An 18,768-nucleotide genomic window follows, 5' to 3' on the forward strand; every position below is an offset into this window, starting at 1 on the left:
TGAACGTACATGCAGTATTTTGAATAGGGATCCCATTTGCCCTGATGGCCCTACATGGGCTACTTTAAGGCCAGAAACATTTTGGCACTTTATAGCAGTGCAAACCCAAAAACTCTCATTTATGATTCTTTTTGCTTTTTAATCCTACATTGTGTCCCCCTGAATAAAGGAATATCCTTTGGGTAAATGGAGAGACAGTTTTAACGGTATTCGCGTTTCCTCGTTTATCCAGTAACATTTATTTTGGACCCCTGCAGGCTGAGCTTGAGGCCACCCTGATAGTATCATCTTACCAAGGGGGCCCGAATCAGCCTATGATGAAGCATGTTGCAAAAGTTTGGATGATGCATTCTCGTCCACTAAAAATAATATCCTCCTTTAAGGAGACGATCTTTGAAAAAAGACAGTTTATCCACTACAGAATCTCATTCTTTATGTCGTCTTTTACAGAGAGCACACATCAAATGAATCTCACAATCATGTCCACATCACCCTTTTGCTTACACACATGAAGCAATGTCAAACGCAAAATGCTCCTATACACACAAACCTTGCAGTGTGATGATGCTAGTGATAGCTGTTGCTGTAGCAATGATGGGGATAGTAGTAGCAGTGGTTGTAAGGGTAGAAGTAGCAGTGGTGGTAGTGGTAGAAGTGGTGATAGAAACAGTGGTGGTGATGGTGTGCTATACATTAGTGGTGTTGGCAGGGGTGGGAGCGATGATAGTGATAAGTGGTAGTAGTAGTTGAGATGGTGGTTGTGAAAAGGATTCTCAATTTGATGAAAATGTTAACAGTGGCAATGGTGATAAGGTGGACTGTCACTATATCTTCAATACATTAGCCTTGCCGACAACAACTATCCACCACATCATCTGCCATTACATTCCCACATTACACCAGTAGGTAAATATAGGTAGGTGCATAAAAAAGGTGTCAAAATTAAAAATAGATCAAAATGTATTTAAAGGATCATAAATACATGCAAAGATAGATAGATAGATAGATAGATAGATAGATAGATAGATAGATAGATAGATAGATAGATAGATAGATAGATAGATAGATAGATAGATAGATAGATAGATAGATAGATAGATAGATAGATAGATAGATAGATAGATAGATAGATAGATAGATAGATAGATTAGTATTTCTACTGTTTTAAACCAACACAGGATGCAGTTGCTCTGGTGATTGAGAAGTGCTTGTATTTTTCCTACGGATGGCACAATCACATTTTGGCTCTGATATGAGCCATGTTCAGAAGGATTTTCAATGTTATTCCGTCTTACCTTTTAATTACAATAGTTAATATAAACAAAACATGAAAAAGGGCCACACATATGTATTAAGGCAGCTATACTCCCTATGTCGTGCAGCTGCGGTCGGTAGTAGGAGTAGCTGCAGGGCGGTGACGTGGGGAGGGGGAGGGGCAGGGTGGGGGTTAGTAAACTATGGATTACGGAGGTTTACAGGTAAGTTAACATATAAATTAATAAAACGAATTTCGTTGCGTGCACTGCATCGCATTTGGGGATGCAGTACATGCAACGAAATTCGTTTTATTAATTTATATGTTAATTTACCTGTAAATCTCCGTAACCCATAGTTTACTACCCCCCACCCTGCCCCTCCCCCTCCCCACGTCACCGCCCTGCAGCTACTCCTACTACTGACCGCGGCTGATGTCGTAACATATTGTAGAAATATAAGGAGATAATTTCACTAATAGACCATTTATAATATACATATCTTCCATTTCAAATTCGTCACCTACTAAAGATTATAAAAGTCACAAATCTAATTCTAATAATCATAAATCAAAGTATACAGTCCTTATAACATTCAAGTGACCCATCCTGTAATAAAATCCCACTGTATGGACAATTATTTTAGGAAAAAAGAAAATAATTCGTTTTAGTGTTCAGTCATAGATACATATCATTCTGTCTGATTCATAGTTGTACTGCTAAATCTTCATCGACATTCAGTCCATTAGGGATTTTTTTTTTAGCACAGGGATGTATTTGGACTCTAAGCTTCCAAGGTCTCTTTGGTCCTAACGTCACCAAGATGTTTGCATTGTACTCTGCATACTAAAAAAAATAAAGGTTCTAAATTACTTTGGTGTACATCTTGAAAATGTCTCACCACACTAACGGTGGGATCTCGATTCTTTATGATTCGCTTATTATCCATAACTCTTCTTTTGAAAGATTGCATAGTGTTACCTATGCACCATGTATTATATATTAACCAAGTGTAATCAAATTAATTACACACCTTTGTACCAGTCACAGCTCCATCAGGTATGAGAGGTGGGGCACTGGGGCGAGGAGGGATGGCGACAGATGACGGAATAGGGAAAAATAAATAAGTCATATTCCATTGTCTGTTGACATAGCCCTGCACTGCCCGCCCCGCCTTACCCCACCGCGCTCACCTGCTGGAGCGGCGACTGCTTTACACCATGGTGCAAACATGTAAGTGTGGCATTAGCCTGCGCTGCTCTCTCCCTCTTGTGCAACAGAGCACAGCAACTTTGGTTTCTGTTCAGCATTGCTTTATATTTTAGCAAATCTGCCCCTATGTATGCTGTCCTATGGACTGAACTGAAAAAGACACACAACACAGTAAAAATGGCTGAAGGAGGCTCACCTAAAGGCCCTTTATACATGGAGGACTAATAAGGCTCTTATTATGTGTGGCCCGGTGTTAGGTGCTATGTTTATCACAACTCATAAATACCAATACTGTAGAGTACTTTGTTTGTGTGCGATAAATACAGCCATTAATATTTTACCTTAAACATGACAGTAACTGCGAATTTTGGTTCCTACTGCACCAAAATACGAATGTCACAGAAACTACCGGGACTTTTTCTTGCTTTAAATTGTAGCTGGTTTAATTTGTTAAAGTTTAACTAGGAACGCATTATTGGTCGAGTTCAGTAAAAAAGAAAACCAAACTAATATTTCTGATATGTGTGGTTACAGAAGCTACCACGCATATTGTTAATATCGAATGTGTTTTTCCAGAAGTGCAATAAAAAAAATGCTAGCCACATAATTTTGATATGAGCGGTAACAGGAGCTACCACACCTATCTGTAATTAACGACCGATTTGTGAAGAGGGCTCAATAATATTAAGAAATCATTTTCAAGATTACAATAGGCTTGTAAAACAGCAAAAGCTAATGAACATTACTTTCACGCCATAGTGGGCTCTATGATTTCGAATGCCAGAGAAATAATAATTAACATGGAATTTAATCACTATCTTTTAAAGGTAGAACCCCTTTCTTTAATCACAAAATAGCAGGGGCAACGCGGATTTCTCACTCGCCGAAAAGACATTTTTAAGCAGAGCATAAATTCGATGAAGTAAAAACTCAATAGCAGTAAAATGCTGCTGAAGTGGATTTTACCCACATAGATTTAGGGTCATCAGAGGGAAACTTGGCATCTCATGGCAGAAGGGATAATGTATGACTCATGATTCTTCCGAATATGCCTGCTGCAACCTTTGTATGAATGAATGATGCACCTTTATCAATGAAGCAATCATCCATCCAAAAGCAGATCTTCTTTGCGCTTATTTTTTTGCCAGTAGTCTGCTGAACAATGGACGTTTTGGGGTAATAATTTTGATTGAAAGTTGTTTTTTTTTGTTGGCACAGATAAGAATAATAGTTTTCATTTATTTTCAGTGAATTTCTATTTTTATACAAGAGAGTAGCAACACGCAGAAGTGCCATGATATCTTAATTTTCTTAATATGATTTCCTTTATCACATCACAATAAACAGTGGCCAGTTTGTACAATATTCCTCTTGTGACATAAAAATCCATCCTTTATGCCTCAAATGGAAACATTCTGCTCCGTCAGTGCCCCATGGAAACTTGTTCTGGTCTATTGAAAGAGTGGGAGAAGCTGGGAGATATGCATATTATGCGGAAGAACAACATATAGACAATACAGTCTAAGCCTGCATGGAATGTGATAACTTCTTTAGTTTTTGTTTTTACTTTTACTAGGTGTGCTGGTATATGATTAGAGGGACCATACCATCGAGATATTTGAGTTTTCTTGGACCATGATTATGAATGCGTCTTCCCATAATCAGAGGAACTGCTTCGATTTGTCACATCTGATTAGGTCGGCCTGGATTTTATGCCAAAAGCTTATTGTGTGAGAGGCTCATCTAAAACCCAATGGGGAAATACTTGAAGCATGACACATACTGAACTTTGTCTTCTAGATAAAACACTGATATACAAGAAATATCTTAGCAAATAGATTTAATATGGCAATGGCATTAAAAATTTATGATTCACTAGCAGTGGTTATAGTAATGATATCTTCGTAAAGTAATACCCACACATAAAGACAACCTTGAAATCTCGAGAAGCCATACAGCTTGATTCGCAAACGACTTTTGGAATGGCTCGATTTCACCTTTAGAACCGTATCATACTGTAAGTTAAGAAAAGTATAGCTTTGCATCGTAGAGATAAAGCATAGAAAATCAACAACTTTACACAATTTATGTCTAGTTATCAGAAATGAGTGGGTTTTGTATGTTTCCCTAGGGTGCAGCAGAGCCTACCGCAGCTACCTCAATGCCATATAAGATTAGTTTTTTGACTGAAAATGTGGATGTCTCTGCACTATGTTCTGGGGCTTATCCTGTTGTAGATGCTAGACCCACCCACAGAAGAAGGGTAGTGTTTTTATCTGCACAAATGGGGGAATGCTAGGGAGAAATAATTGTTGTAGATCACTGTGTATTCCGGAGGTTTCACATAACTGAAATGCAGGGAAAATGCATGGCTTTAGGCAGAGTTTAACCCCTTGTGTGCTCATGACGTGCCCAGCTCTTCATGAGGCACAGTGGAGCTGTGCTCATGACGAGCTGGGCTCGTCATAACGGTCGCGCCACACGTAATTGATTGAATTACCCCCGCGTCGAAGGGGTTAAGTTATTCAGACTATTGTGGGCAAATATAGTTACATTTTACGTTTTTGGGAAAATAGGAAAAACATGCTCTGCAAAAAAGTGCCGATTTTTTTTTCTTAAAGATGGCATCAATGAAAGAATTTTCGTGCTTTCAGAAACATGTAGAGTTGAATCAAATAAAAAAAAAATGTTACCACAGTTTTGGCATTTTTCTGAGATGTAGTCAATTTTTCCTATTTTCTGTGCATTCGACCTGCTACCAGTTTGTTAGGCAAACTCGTGTGAAACCAATTGGTGATCCAATAAAGCTATACATTTTTTAAAAGTAGGTAAAATTCTAAATTCAATAAGAGGTTATATGTGCAAATCCCTAAAGGTTTTTTCAAATAAACTAACTGCTGAAATAAAGAAATATTGAAAATTAGTAGAAAAAAAGCACTATACCAATACGTTTGCTAGATCCTTCTTGTTGCAGGAATATATAGAGTTTGTAGGTTGTCAACGAACCTGAGGTACCCATATTCAACAACTGAGATCCACTTTACAAAGCTTTTTCATTATGTACCTAGTGTAGGAAAATTCATATGGTGAAATATATATACCAAAAATGTGTATCATGGAAACCTATGTACTTCTACAATTGGGCACCTGTTAGGGTGTTTATGAGCAGGTGTTAGTTGTACATCTCAGAATTTGTGGATAGACATACGACATGTGATTGAGAGGGCATTTTTTAATTGTCTTCTTTATTACACACTGGCTTACATTTGGAAGTTGAAAAGTCAGAAAAATCTGATTGATTCTATTATTCCTATTTCCCACATGTCTTCCAATAAAAAGGGTATCTCACTTGTGTGGGTAGGCCTAGTGCCCAGGTCAAGGAATGGGCCTAAATGCAACAGGGACCTATCACATTTTTCCACTGAAATCTGACCCTTTCTTTACAATGTTGCTAGCTGTGGATTTTGGGTCCTATTTCAGTTGGCACCTAGGGAAACCTAGCAAACCTGTACATTGGTGAAATCTGGATACCTAGGGGAATCCAGAGTGGGGTCTGTGTAGCTCTCATAAGCTTCTCTTACCCAGAATACCTAACATACCTAAAATGTTTACTAAAAAAACACATTTTCCTCATATTTCTGTGATGGAAAGGTCTGGACTCTGTGGGGAGCCACAAACTTCCTATGGCCTAGTATTCCTGATAAACATGGTACCTCACTTGTGTAGGTAGGCCTAATGCCTGTGCAAGGAAATAAAACCAAAACAGAACATGGCCATATCACATATTACCACTGGTCCTGGGCAGAGTTCTTGGGCTTCAGCTCTGCAGAACTCTGTGAAGTGCTGGAAAAACTCGGGCACACTCTGTGGAGTTCCACCAGCAGCGGAGTCACTTAAGGCATGTTGCTTGTACTGATTTTTAGCACCGGGAAACCTCTACCTTTGGTAAAACACACATTCCACTCACATATCTGTGCAGAAAATCTGTGGGGATCCATACGTGTCATACCACACACACAGTTTCCAATAACATCTGTACCTCACCTATGTGGGTGGGCCAAGAGACCTCTACATAATTGGCCCTAAAGCGCAACATTGAGAGATCAGCCAATGGGGTAGCTGCTGTATTTGGGCTTGTCTTGGGCCTCTACCCATGGATAGGTACCAGTCACAGACATTTATGAAAACTAGACATTTCAAGGATTACACAGTGTGTGCCTTGCATGAATCCCAAGAGTTCTTTTTACCCACAATGCCCTGCAAACTTCAAATGTCCACTAAAATCACACATTTCCCCTAGATTTATGTGATGGAAACTTCCAGAATCAGGAGGAATCCACCAGATTCCTACCACCCAGCATTGCCCCAGTTGTTCCTATAAAAACACTGCCCCACTTGTGTGGCTGGGCCTGGTGCCAGCTACAAGACTGGATCAAACAAAGGTCAATGGGAGTTCCTGTTTTGGGGTCCTATCGACCTTGGTTTGATCCATTCATGTCGTGATCACTAGGCCCAGCCACACCAGTGGGGTAGCATTTTTACTGGGACAAGTGGAGGAACACTAGGAGGTAAGGATTTTCTGGATTCCTAGGGATTTCTGAAGATTATGTTACAGAAATGCAGTGGAATTTTATGTTTTAGGCAAAGTAGATTATGTTACAGAAATTCAGGGGAATGTTATGTTTTAGGCAAAGTTTGAGGCTTGCGGCACATTGTGGGTAAGAAAAATGTATGGACCCACATGAAGCACACCACCATGGACTCCCACGATTGTCTAGTTATCAGAAATGAGTGGGTTTCGTATGTTTCCCTAGGTTGCAGCTGAGACTACCGCAGCTACCACAATGCTATATCAGATTAGTTTTTTGACAGAAAATGTGGATGTCTCCGCACTATGTTCTGAGGCTTTTCCTGTTGTAGATGCTAGGCCCACCCATAGAAGAAGGATAGGGTTTTTATCTGCACAAATGGGGGAATGCTAGGGAGTTTGAATTTTTGTAGATCGCTGTGTATTCCGGAAGTTTTACATAACTGAAATGCAGAGAAAATGCATGACTTTAGGCAGGGTTTGAGGTATTCAGAGTATTGTGGGCAAGAAAACATCATGGAATCCATGCAAGGCATACAACCCTGTACTCCTCTTGATTTCTAGTCTTCCAAAATGTCTGGGTCTGGTAGAGTTCCTCAGGTGGTGGTCTACACAACCCCAAAAAGTACAGGCATTCAATATGGCAAATGGAACAATATTGGGATTTACCCTCACTCTCCTAGCGAAATCTGTAAATCCAACACCCAAAGGAATCAAATGTCCTCCTGCTGGACATAGGGTTGGGATGTTTGAGCAAAATGACTGCTGAGGCTTTAGCGGTGAGGGTGGGACCTGATGCCAGGAAGGGCCAGACCCATCCCATAGTTTGATTTTAAAAAATAGTCCTGTCATCCATTTGGCTTTCTGTCTCCCATGGAAATTTGGAGGTAATCTCTCTGCCTACCAGGGTGGCTACAAGTGTGGTTTGACCCTTTTGTGGTAGGCTTATGCTTTAAGTGTGACATCGCACTCGTTTCTTTTTGCCCCAAATGCAAACTCTATGGAGTCTAGTGTGCTTTCTACCACCTAAGGGCAGATTTGGTGGGAACTTACCATTTGGGAATAGCTTCTTATCTGCTCCAAGGGGGCAGTAATGCACTATTTCCCCTACTGGGATGTGGTATGGCTCGATGCCAAGGTAGGCCACACCATATTTTTGCTTTTTTTGGCACCTTTTTGAAATACATATTGACTAGTGTGTTTCCTGCACCCCACAAGGGCAAACTTGGGGGAAATCCCCCTGTCTGCACCAGGGGGGGTGCAAAGAGACTGGTTTCTCCCTCTTGGGGTCAGGGTATGGCCAAGCCCACAGTGAACCACCTGCATCACCCCTTTATTTTGCCCTAAATGCAAAATGTCTAGTGGATTTTCTATCCCCAGGGGGCAGATTTGGGGCAATGTCCCTAATTGGGGCAAACTTCCTATCTGACACCAGGGGGCAGGAAGACACTATTGCCCCTTCTAGAATGTGGATATGGCTCGTTGCCAGGGTAGACATCCCATCTTTTTCTTTATTTTGATGCCATTTTGAATTCCCTGAGGTCTCGTGGGCTGTCACCCCATAAGGGAAAATTGAGGGCAGGCCACCTGTCTGCCCCGTGGTGGTCCCTTTTGGGGCTGGTATGCATCCAGTGCCAGAGTGAAAACCCCACATCACTTTCTTTAGCCCCAAATGGACATTCCACTGTCTCTAGTGGCTTACTACATCCCCCTGCTCCCAGAGCAGATTTGGGGCAAAGTCCCTGATTAGGACAAACCTCCAATCTGGCCCCAGGGTGCAGAAAGAGACTATTTCCCTTTCCGTGGCAGGAATATGGCTCGATGCCAAGGTAGGCCACCTTTTCTTTATGTTTGTTTTGGCAACATTTTGAAATCCCTAATGTCTAGTAGACTTCCAACCCCGGGGGACTGATTAGGGGTGAATACATGTGTCCAGCCCCCAGGAGGGAGTTTGTCTATTGCCCTGGGGTGAGGGGGCATGGGCCCATGCCCTCTCAAAACAAATACTGCATGAATACAGTGCCTGGTGTCTCTTGGGCTTTCTGCCTCACTAAGGACAGATTGGGAATAATTGCCTCATGTGCCTCCCGGGGGGTGGAAGGACTGTTGTGGCATTTTTTGGGGTGAGGTCTTGGCCACACCCATGATTAGTAGCCCCCATCCCAATGTTTTTTTCCACATGGCTAGTGGACTTTTGACCCATCTGCAGGGGCCGATTTGGGCAAATCACCCGTATGCAACCCTTGGAGGCATAAAGATTCCCTTTTTGGGGTGGCGCCTGGCCATGGGTAACCGCCCTACATTTTTTCATTTTTCCCTGTTTGTTAGTGGATTTTCTGTCCTGCCCAGGGGCAGATTGGGAGTAATTGCCCCATGTGGGCATGTAGGCGTTGGTCTATTACAGGCTTCTCCAACAAGTAGCTCGTGAGCAGCTGATAGCTCTCCAGCTACCTGTAAGTTGCTCTCCTGTGAGCAAGTCAGTTTGTTAAATTAGAAGCTTTTCCTCAGTTGAATTAATATACATATACCAAAAGTGAGATTATGTATTCATGATGGAAATGTGTTTATTTTTAGAACTCATAAGCTAATATTTTAAGAAAAATGGCTGAATTTCCAAAATATCTGTAAAGCTGATATTTGACTGAAAAATCATGTGAGTCCCAGACTGGTATACAGAGGCAAAAAAAGGTAAGACTAACGCTTTGTTTTGATAATGTGGGCAAGCAGCTAGGCATATCAGAGGCTAGTGCTAAGCGTTGGTTGTCCTTTGCAGAGGCAATAAATGAGACGCACACTCAAGAATAAATCCGAAACCCAAAATTAACATGTAATTTTATATAAATTTTCAGACCAAGAACTTTGTTCAAAGGTAAGTACTTTATTTCTTATAGATTGATAACATTCCAAAAATAGTTCAAAATTGTGCGCAATTACGCACAATGCATTTCTAATAGAAAATCATGCAGTTGGTTCTAGGGGTTCACTTTCTAGGGTTAGTATAGCAGTAGGCCAAGGCCCAATATACCACCAGTGGATCGTCTGGAGTGTCCCAGATTCTGCCTGGAGCAGGGTGCTGAAGGCTTTGGGAGCTGGTGCGCTATAAAGAAGATGGACCACCTAAAAACAGGCTGCACTGGAGGACTTGTAGGCAGGTCCAAGAGCTCCCAAATGGGGGCTTAGGTCACAAGGGCCTCAGTAGCAGGGGAACACAGCCAGTTCATCGATACCCAAGCCGGGCGGGCTGGGCGAAGTGCTGGTTGGTCAGAAGGGCTCTGTGGGTCAAGATGTTCAAGATGGTCTTTACGGTCAGGGTCAAGCAGGTTGCAGAGGTGATTAACAGACAGCTAGGTGACTCATGAAGTGGGTCACTGAGGTTCCTATTTCCCTCAAAGGCTTTTTGCTTCCTGGGCAGTTGGAATCCAGAGGAGACTCTTTGAGAGCAGTACCCCTGGGATTGGTATGGCATGGCTCTGGTAGGTCCTGGTGTCGTCACAGTTAGTGAGGAGACAGATCTGACCTCTCAGAGCATGACTATCCCTTCCTGGACAGCTACAGCATTGGTTGGGCCAATGAGCTGCAAGTCTGTAAGCTGTAATCTGTGGGTTCAGTGCCTGTGGTCTGCAGGGAGTTCTTGGGTGATTCTGAAAGGGCTGGAAGTGTTCTGGTACCTAGGGTCCTCACAGCGGCAGGGCAAAACAGCTCACCATGATGGTTGAGTCTTGCAGTGGCTGCCAAGGTTCTGCACCCAAAGTCAAGAGCAGGCACTCAGTTCTCGAGTTTCATCAGCACTTCTTTAATCGTTTTCTTCTTAGGTCCATCAAATAAGAAGTTCAGAGTCAAGGGTGCCACATAAATATTAAGGGCCTCATTTACGAGGTTTCGGCGCAGGGCAGTGGTGCAAGGAATCTTACTGCACTGCCCTACGTAGAAAGAAAAGGGCAGGAATGTGCCATATCTACGAGATACCGCATATTCCTGTCCGATTCCCTGTAAATCTGGGAATGCATCAGATTACATGGGTGTTGTATGGGAACTCCCACAGCAAAGCTGATGTGATTTGAGAACACCCACAACAACACCCATGGAATGTCCCTTTCATGCAGTGTTTTGCATAAAAGGGCCACATATTTAGAAGGCCATGAAACGCCACGCAAAGTCGCTTTGCGTGGCCTTGTAAATATGCTGTGCCTCATTGCGCCACAAGTGCGTCAAAGAAGTGACGCTCTGGCAGTGCAAAAGTGCTGCAAGGAACCTTGTAATTAAAGCCCTAAATTTAGGGGCATTAAAGGGGGCACCAGGTGGCAGTCATGGGCTACCTACCTTTAGGTTGTCTACACCCTCTATGTGACTACTTCCCGAGGGAAGGGATTCAACCGTGACCCTGATAGGCTAATTCTCTCTAATACAAGATGGAGGAATTTGAAAAGTGGGGTCCACAACACCTGACCCATTTAAGGGCGGTGCTGATTATTCTAATTCCCCAGCACACGTAAATGTAAGCTTTTAAAGTATATTTTTATCAACTATTCAAATTCAAAGTAAGCTTTATTCGATTATTTAAAAAAAACAATCATAAAAGCACAAAACAACAAATAGACAACTTACTGAGCGAATTAAACCAAAAACAATTTGAGGGAGTCACAATACAAAATTTACAAAAAATAATCTATCATCTGAGCATAAAAGTTAAAAGACCATACTTTTTCTAACAGCAATAGATTTTAAGATAAACGTGGCAGTAAAAAAACATATATCAATCTGATTTAAAGTAAACAACAGGGTCAAAGCGAATTTCAGGGTACGAGACTCATATTTTTTGAAAAGTGGTTTCAGATAGACAATGCGCAAATGCATATATAAATTACATGTAAGGAGAAAATGTGTAACACTCTGTTTAGTGACTCCATCACATGGACAAGGAGCAATGGGGTATTTTTTTATCGTTGGAAAAGCCACCAAATGTTGGACAATACCTAATCTCAGTCGGGTCAATACGAACCGATGCGAAGATCTAGTAACCTGAGATAGGTATGGTTGAAACCCTACAGTATGCTCCTGTGAATAATAAAAAGCCACGGTTGCAAGCTGCATATGCTTGAAATGGCGGCGTTGAACTTTTTCACTTAGAAAAATTTGTTTAAAATCTGACTTCGAAAAATCAAACGCGTAGTTTGGATTTTCTAAGATATTCACCTTGAAAAAGTCCTTAAAAGTTGTAACCACAAATTTTAACCCTGGGATTTGTAGACAATTGTCCAAACAGAGGCAGTCCTTAATAATGCTTCTATTAAACCCAGTCTCTTTCTTCGACCAAATCGACCTCCATAACATTAATGGTTTCAGCTCTATCAGGTCGGACAAATAATTCAGCACCAACTCATTATGAATTAATGAGGTAGGAGCGGACGAGGGCAGACATAATAATTTTTTTTTAAAAGCATTTTCCTCAGTCTGAAGATCCCCATGGGGGCAGTAGCCCCAAACCCCTGCGCCGTAGAGCGCTACCGAAACACACGTATTTTTATAAATGTGTAACATATCAAATATGCGACGATCCCCAAATTTGATTGCAAATTTAAAAACGCCGTAGGCGCATCTGGCCATTTTGGAGGTGGGACCACAATCCCCAGACTCCTCCGCTTCAGTCCCGGAAGTAGATAGGCGGATACTCGCGCCTGGAGGCGCTATTTAACTTGGTCACTCTCCCCGCGTCGCGGGGCCGCGCGCGGGCTAAGGCCGGGCAAAGGGCGGGCCCTCTGAGGTCCTCAGAGGACCGAGGAGACTGGACTGGGCCACGTTCCCTTCCTCTGCATAAGGTCTTTACTTGCACTTGTTTGTGCCCGCATTGAACTGTAAGTGATTTGGTTGACACAATAACTGATATATGCTAATCCACGTGTTATAGTTGTTGTATACCATATACTTTATATGTACTAGTTGCTTGCTGTAGAGGTAGACGTACTAACTACATCACTAACTATGAGTCTGCTTGCCTCGAAAGAAATGCCTCCCAGGAGAGGACATGCTAATCGAGGGACATTGGACAACTTTGTTATCAGACCAATTATAGAAATAGATAAGGTAATGGCTTTAGATGACTTACGGGCTGAGAGACGTCGGTCCGTGGAACACGCAAAAAATAGTCGTTCACTTGATCCCCCCTTACAGGAAGTGATGTCATCACAATGTATTATTCCTTATGGAAGCTATGGTCTTGACGCTTCCTTTGGAGATGGTACACCTCTACTTTTTAGAGACATTACTCCTCCTCCAGATCTAGACAATGAGCATACTCACATTTCATCCCCCTTCTTGAACAATACTCTACTTGAAAAAGATGTCTTGATGGTTGATTCGTTATCCCCAGTGCAGATACCGCGAAACGAAACCAGGATTTCGGTAACTTCATGACCGCAAGACCCCATATCAAAAAAAAGGAAAAAGAAGGGCTCCCTATCAAAAAAATCTAAGTCCAAAAGTAACATAATAAATTCTAAACTAAGTAATCTCATAACAAAAATTCCTATACCAGTTACACATAATCCAACATCAGATACTGTACTACTGGAGAATTTTGGGAAAATGATTAGATCCCTCATACTACCGCTAACAGAGAAACTAAAAATTATAGCCCGTCAATTGGGGAACTTAGAAAATGCAATTGAGGAGATTAAGGAGGGAACCAAGGAACTAGCAAAGTCTTTACCAGTCCCTTCACCGATTTTACCGACTATAAGCAATAATAACCAAGAGGGACTGATTGATAGTGCTATCAGCCCGGCAAAACTAAACACCCAGCATATGATGCCTCCCCGAAAAATATGTACTGATGCTCCCCTTAAAGATAAGGAGGCAGAGGTGGTTATGAAATCTAAAACCCAATCAAATTCTAAGCAAACCATTGCAATAAATACTGAGCTTGAAGATTTGGTAAGGACATCCACCCAAACAAATCTTATTGTAGACCTTCCCCCAGAAGCAGTTCCTTTGGTGGTGGTCCTAACTGGAGTCCCTCCCTTAGAGGACGGAAAAAGAGAAGACCACTGCCAATTAAAAAATAAAGTCATATTTTGGCTCAGACAGAAATGCCCTCTTCCCCCAGAGATCAATGGAGAAATCCTTTTTGTTAGGCGTCTCTCCTGGCTGGGAAGTAGGAAAAAAGATATCACGGGTGACATTATAACAATCAACTTTAGAGACAAAAGAGCTGTAAGATACATCCTAAATTATCCTTCTCTCAAACCCTCTAACTCAATCAAGATACATGACTTGACCTACTTTTATCCCAGAGCACATTTTTCTGCTAAAAACAATTCAAGCCTACTAATTCAAAATCAGGATAAGTGCAATAGTCCCCTACTCCAGCGTCAGGAGATCCATCACAGGCCTTCCTACAATCGAAAAAATGATTGCGCTATATACATGCCACAATACTCAGAGAACTATTTAAGGCCCCCCTTTATAGATCAAAGAGATCACTACAACTCTTCTCACCAATACAGGATTAATGCAGCAAGGTCTCTTACAGAGAACCACAAACATCACATTGCACCATCTCATCTACAGCGTAATTGTTTCATAACCCCAACTTATTATAAATCTGGTTACCCAAGGTCCTCCTTCCAACATCAGAACTATCGTCCTTGTTCTTCACGTTGTCATCAGGATGACTATTCCTTACCTCTTTATAATCGATACGCAGAATTGACAGACCTGGAAGGAGTGGATTGACTGAACTTATATGGAGTAGAAAACAATGATATTGATAGATCACAAAAGGTGCCCTCCAGTAACATGGAGGACAATCCTAATACCAGTTCTGCCACGCATATGTCTCAGGATGTCAACTTAATGCACGCCCAGAACCCTTCAGTATCTATGGATTTATTACCCAATTATACCACCACTGATAAAATTCAACTCATTCCAAACATAGAACATAATCCAAAACTCTTTTGTTCTCCCAACTCTCAGATATGCCTAGGAGAGGGGACAAAATCTTATGTAACATTTTTATTTTGGAATATAGCAGGTCAACGCACTAAGGTTACTAATGATATATGGACGAACTTCGTTCCCAGGTTTGACATCTTAGCACTCCAAGAGATCTGGACTGTTGAACCAATACACATGGCAGGTTATAAAACCTTCTTTTCTTCAGCTCAACCTTCTGTGTCAGGTAGAGGGAAAGGAGGTCTATCAATCTATATCTCAAACCTCCTAAACATAAAAAAAAGTAGTCCCCATGAGCCTTGATCTAAATATCCAGATTCTTAGGCTGATTTTAAATGGTGGGGACAGCTTTATCATAGTAAATTTCTACAATAATCTCCCCGAGGCTGAAACAATCACTGTGGTATCTCAGATGCGATCCACACTAAAATCTAGAATAATGAAGAAAATAAGTGATCCGGTGATTATCTGGGGGGGGGACTTCAATCTAGGTCCATGCCACCACATTGCTAATGAGAACATATGTGGTATATTGGATGAATTCGATAACCCAATACCACACTTCAGACACTCAACCTTGGGGAACTACCTAAATGAAACCTTATTTGAACTAGATTTGGTTCAGGCAAACGTCAGGAATGAAAAGAACCAAACCTTGGCTCCCACATTTCATGGGAGAGGATGCTCGACAACCATAGACTACATTCTGGTTTCAAATGTTGAGAGGACTGAAGATGCTGTTTTTATTAGACATTTAGTTCCGCTTAGTGACCACTATCCTCTTAGTATCTCTCTTTCCCTGACTCACAAACTAAAGAGAGGTACGGGAACCATTCTATCACAAAATAACCTAGCGCTTACTAGACTGAATGGCTATGCACTCAAATGGGGGAACGTAGTACCTATGGAGGTGACTAAACAAGTGATTGCGAGGGCCAATTCATCTATTATGACTTGTCTTAACCCACATTCTACCCACTCAGAGGTTATTGCAAGCTTTGAACTGATCGTTGTGGCAATCAACGAAGTATTGTGGGTGGAAACAAAACATGCTTCAAATAAACAAAAAGGCTGGTTTAATCATGATTGCACAGTCGCATATTCCAATTTAAAAATGGCGCTGAGAAAAACAACAAGGTTACCATATGAGATACTAACACTCAGGAAAGCTTATAATCAAGCCTTAAGAACCAGGAAAAAAGAATTAAAAACTCAGCTTTGGGAACAATTGCACGAAACCTGCTCACAGAAAAAAATGGCAGCTTTTTGGCAAATAGTAAAGTCCCCTTTCCTAAATGATAATACACACCACGCTAAGCTAGATTCCGCGATCGAGGAAAAGGAATGGGTCCTACACTTTTCTAAAAAAATTTCAGTAGGCAAGGAGCCATCTGAACTTCCGGACTTAGATGACCTGAATCTTAACCCTCTAAATGAACCATCTTCAATCTACCCTATTGATCTCCAATTTTCTTTGGAACAGACCGCCTCAGCCTTGAATGCAAGTAAGAACGGGAAGGCACCGGACCCAGACGGCGTTCCCATCGATTTATTTAAAGATCAAGGGGACCTTTGGATCCCTATTCTAACCAGAGTCCTCAACGCAACTTGCAAGATGGGTTTATTACCATCTTGGTCAAAATCCGTACTAGTCCCTATCTTTAGGAAAGGTGATCGGGACTCAGTATCCTGCTATCGCCCAATCTCTCTATTAGACTCCCTGGGCAAGATGGCAGGGAGAGTCATCTTAGAACAATTACAAGATTGGGCTGACGAAGGTAGGATTATTTCAGACCTCCAGTACGGGTTTTGTCAGGGCCTGGGTACTATTGAGCAGGCGCTAAACCTTTCCCTTTTGACTGACAAATATATCCACATTAAAAAGGGAGACTTGTACATGGTTTATGTGGACTTGTCAGCCGCGTTCGATTGTGTTTCCCACTCCAAACTTTGGGTAATACTGGCTGACATGGGGGCCCCTTTGAATTTGCTCACATTTGTCTAAAGCTACTGCTCGAGTCCGCTATGGGGTGGGGGGGAGCTGACGGATGCATTTCCAGTAGAAAAAGGAGTTAGGCAAGGATGTGTCCTGGCCCCTCTCCTTTTCACATTATATAATAACGCACTGGAAAAAGAGATGCTGAAGGGTTCCCAGGATCTCCCGATGATAAGCAAGCGTCCAATACCTGCATTACTTTATGCAGATGACTCAGTCATACTGGCACGCACCCCCCGTGAACTACAAAAAAACCTGAATAGATACTCCACATTCATGGCGAGCCTTGACCTCAGAATAAATATAACTAAAACCTTTGTCATGAGGTCAAGTTCCTCCCGCACAAACAGAAATAAAATGAGGGGTATCTATTTGAACAATCAAAAGATAGCTTTCACCCACACATATTCTTATTTGGGTATAACAATGGACCACAAATTATCATGGAAAGCGGCAGTGGAAACTCGAAGACTACTCTTCTTGAGAACAGTCACAGCCCTCTTTAACTTTATTAGGAAATTGGGTAACAGAGCCCCAAATGAAATTATCCAGATTTATAAAGCCAAATGCTTATCAGTGGCTTTATATGGGGCTGGTCTCTGGGGCTTTGTGAATATAGACACCATTCAGAAAGTCGAAAACTGCTTTTTGAGGTCTCTTGTCTCCGTTCCGGGAAGTACGGGAACTTTTGCATGCCATCTAGAACTTGGACTTGTACATCTGGCGGACCTAGCAAAAGTGGAGCCTCTTTTGCTATGGCGTAAAATATGGTCATCAGATAAAGCCACCCTTTCCCAGTCGCTCCTGTCGGACTGCCTAACCTTGGATAATGTCCATAGGTCTAAGTGGCTGAGGTATATTGCAACTTTCCTCCATGATTTGGGCTGGGACAAGTATTTTTACAATCCTTCATCAATACGTGAGGTGCCAAGAAAGATCTTAAAAATCAAAGCACTTGCCCATCTGGAGGAGATGAGGCTATTGAGTGAAGTTAGTAAACCATCTGTCACCCATAGCCTAATGATTCAATCGGTACCAATACTGCAGCCATATCTTACCCTAAATATGACAAACTATGAGCGCTATCTATTGGTAAGACTCAGGATGAATATTTTTCATCGACTAATATCCTTCCCAGTTCAGAACAACTGGGTTAAAATTCTACCTGTTTGTCCTTGTGACCTCACTTCCCCACAATCAACTCTACATACTCTTCTTTTCTGTACATTTTTAGCAGAAAGTAGGAAAAAACTACTTGTTCCCATTCTGAGGTGCACTGGATATAGGCAATGTCGCCCAGCATTACTCTTTTTGCAGATGTTGGAAGGAGACTTACTGACATTTACAGTAGCCAGTTTTTTGAAATCTATTGTTTATCACCGAAAGATTCTAGACCAAAGAGCCATTGAGTCTACATAAATTTACAACTCCGACAATTTTAATGTCCTCAGCTGTGTTTACAGAAAGCACTTGTAACCTAGAGCTCTTTCTTTTAATATGGAAACAACTTTGTTCCTTTTTATATCTTTTAAAGAATTGTAATTTTATTGATTGTTTTTATTGTATACTTTTCATGACTTACAATGTAAATCGAAATAAAGTAAGATTGAATTGAATTTTGGCCTTGACATTTAAAATCTCATCGTGCCACATGCCATTGCTTGAAAACAAGATGCCAAGGTAGCAAAACTTATTTACTAAAAGAATTTTCTGGTTCTCAATATGGAAGGATCTCAAGTTCCTTATTTTACGTCCGCACAGTAAAA

The 18,768-nt window shown here is 41.5% G+C and overlaps 1 protein-coding gene across 1 annotated transcript in view; it reads left to right on the plus strand.

The window, feature by feature from the left end:
* TCERG1L (transcription elongation regulator 1 like) overlaps positions 1-18,768 on the plus strand; it is a 1,143,777-nt gene that overhangs the window by 955,146 nt on the left and 169,863 nt on the right. The window lies entirely within an intron of this gene.

The sequence above is a fragment of the Triturus cristatus genome, chromosome 1_2 (assembly GCF_964204655.1).
Source record: "Triturus cristatus chromosome 1_2, aTriCri1.1, whole genome shotgun sequence".
Classification (NCBI taxonomy): Eukaryota; Metazoa; Chordata; class Amphibia; order Caudata; family Salamandridae; genus Triturus; species Triturus cristatus.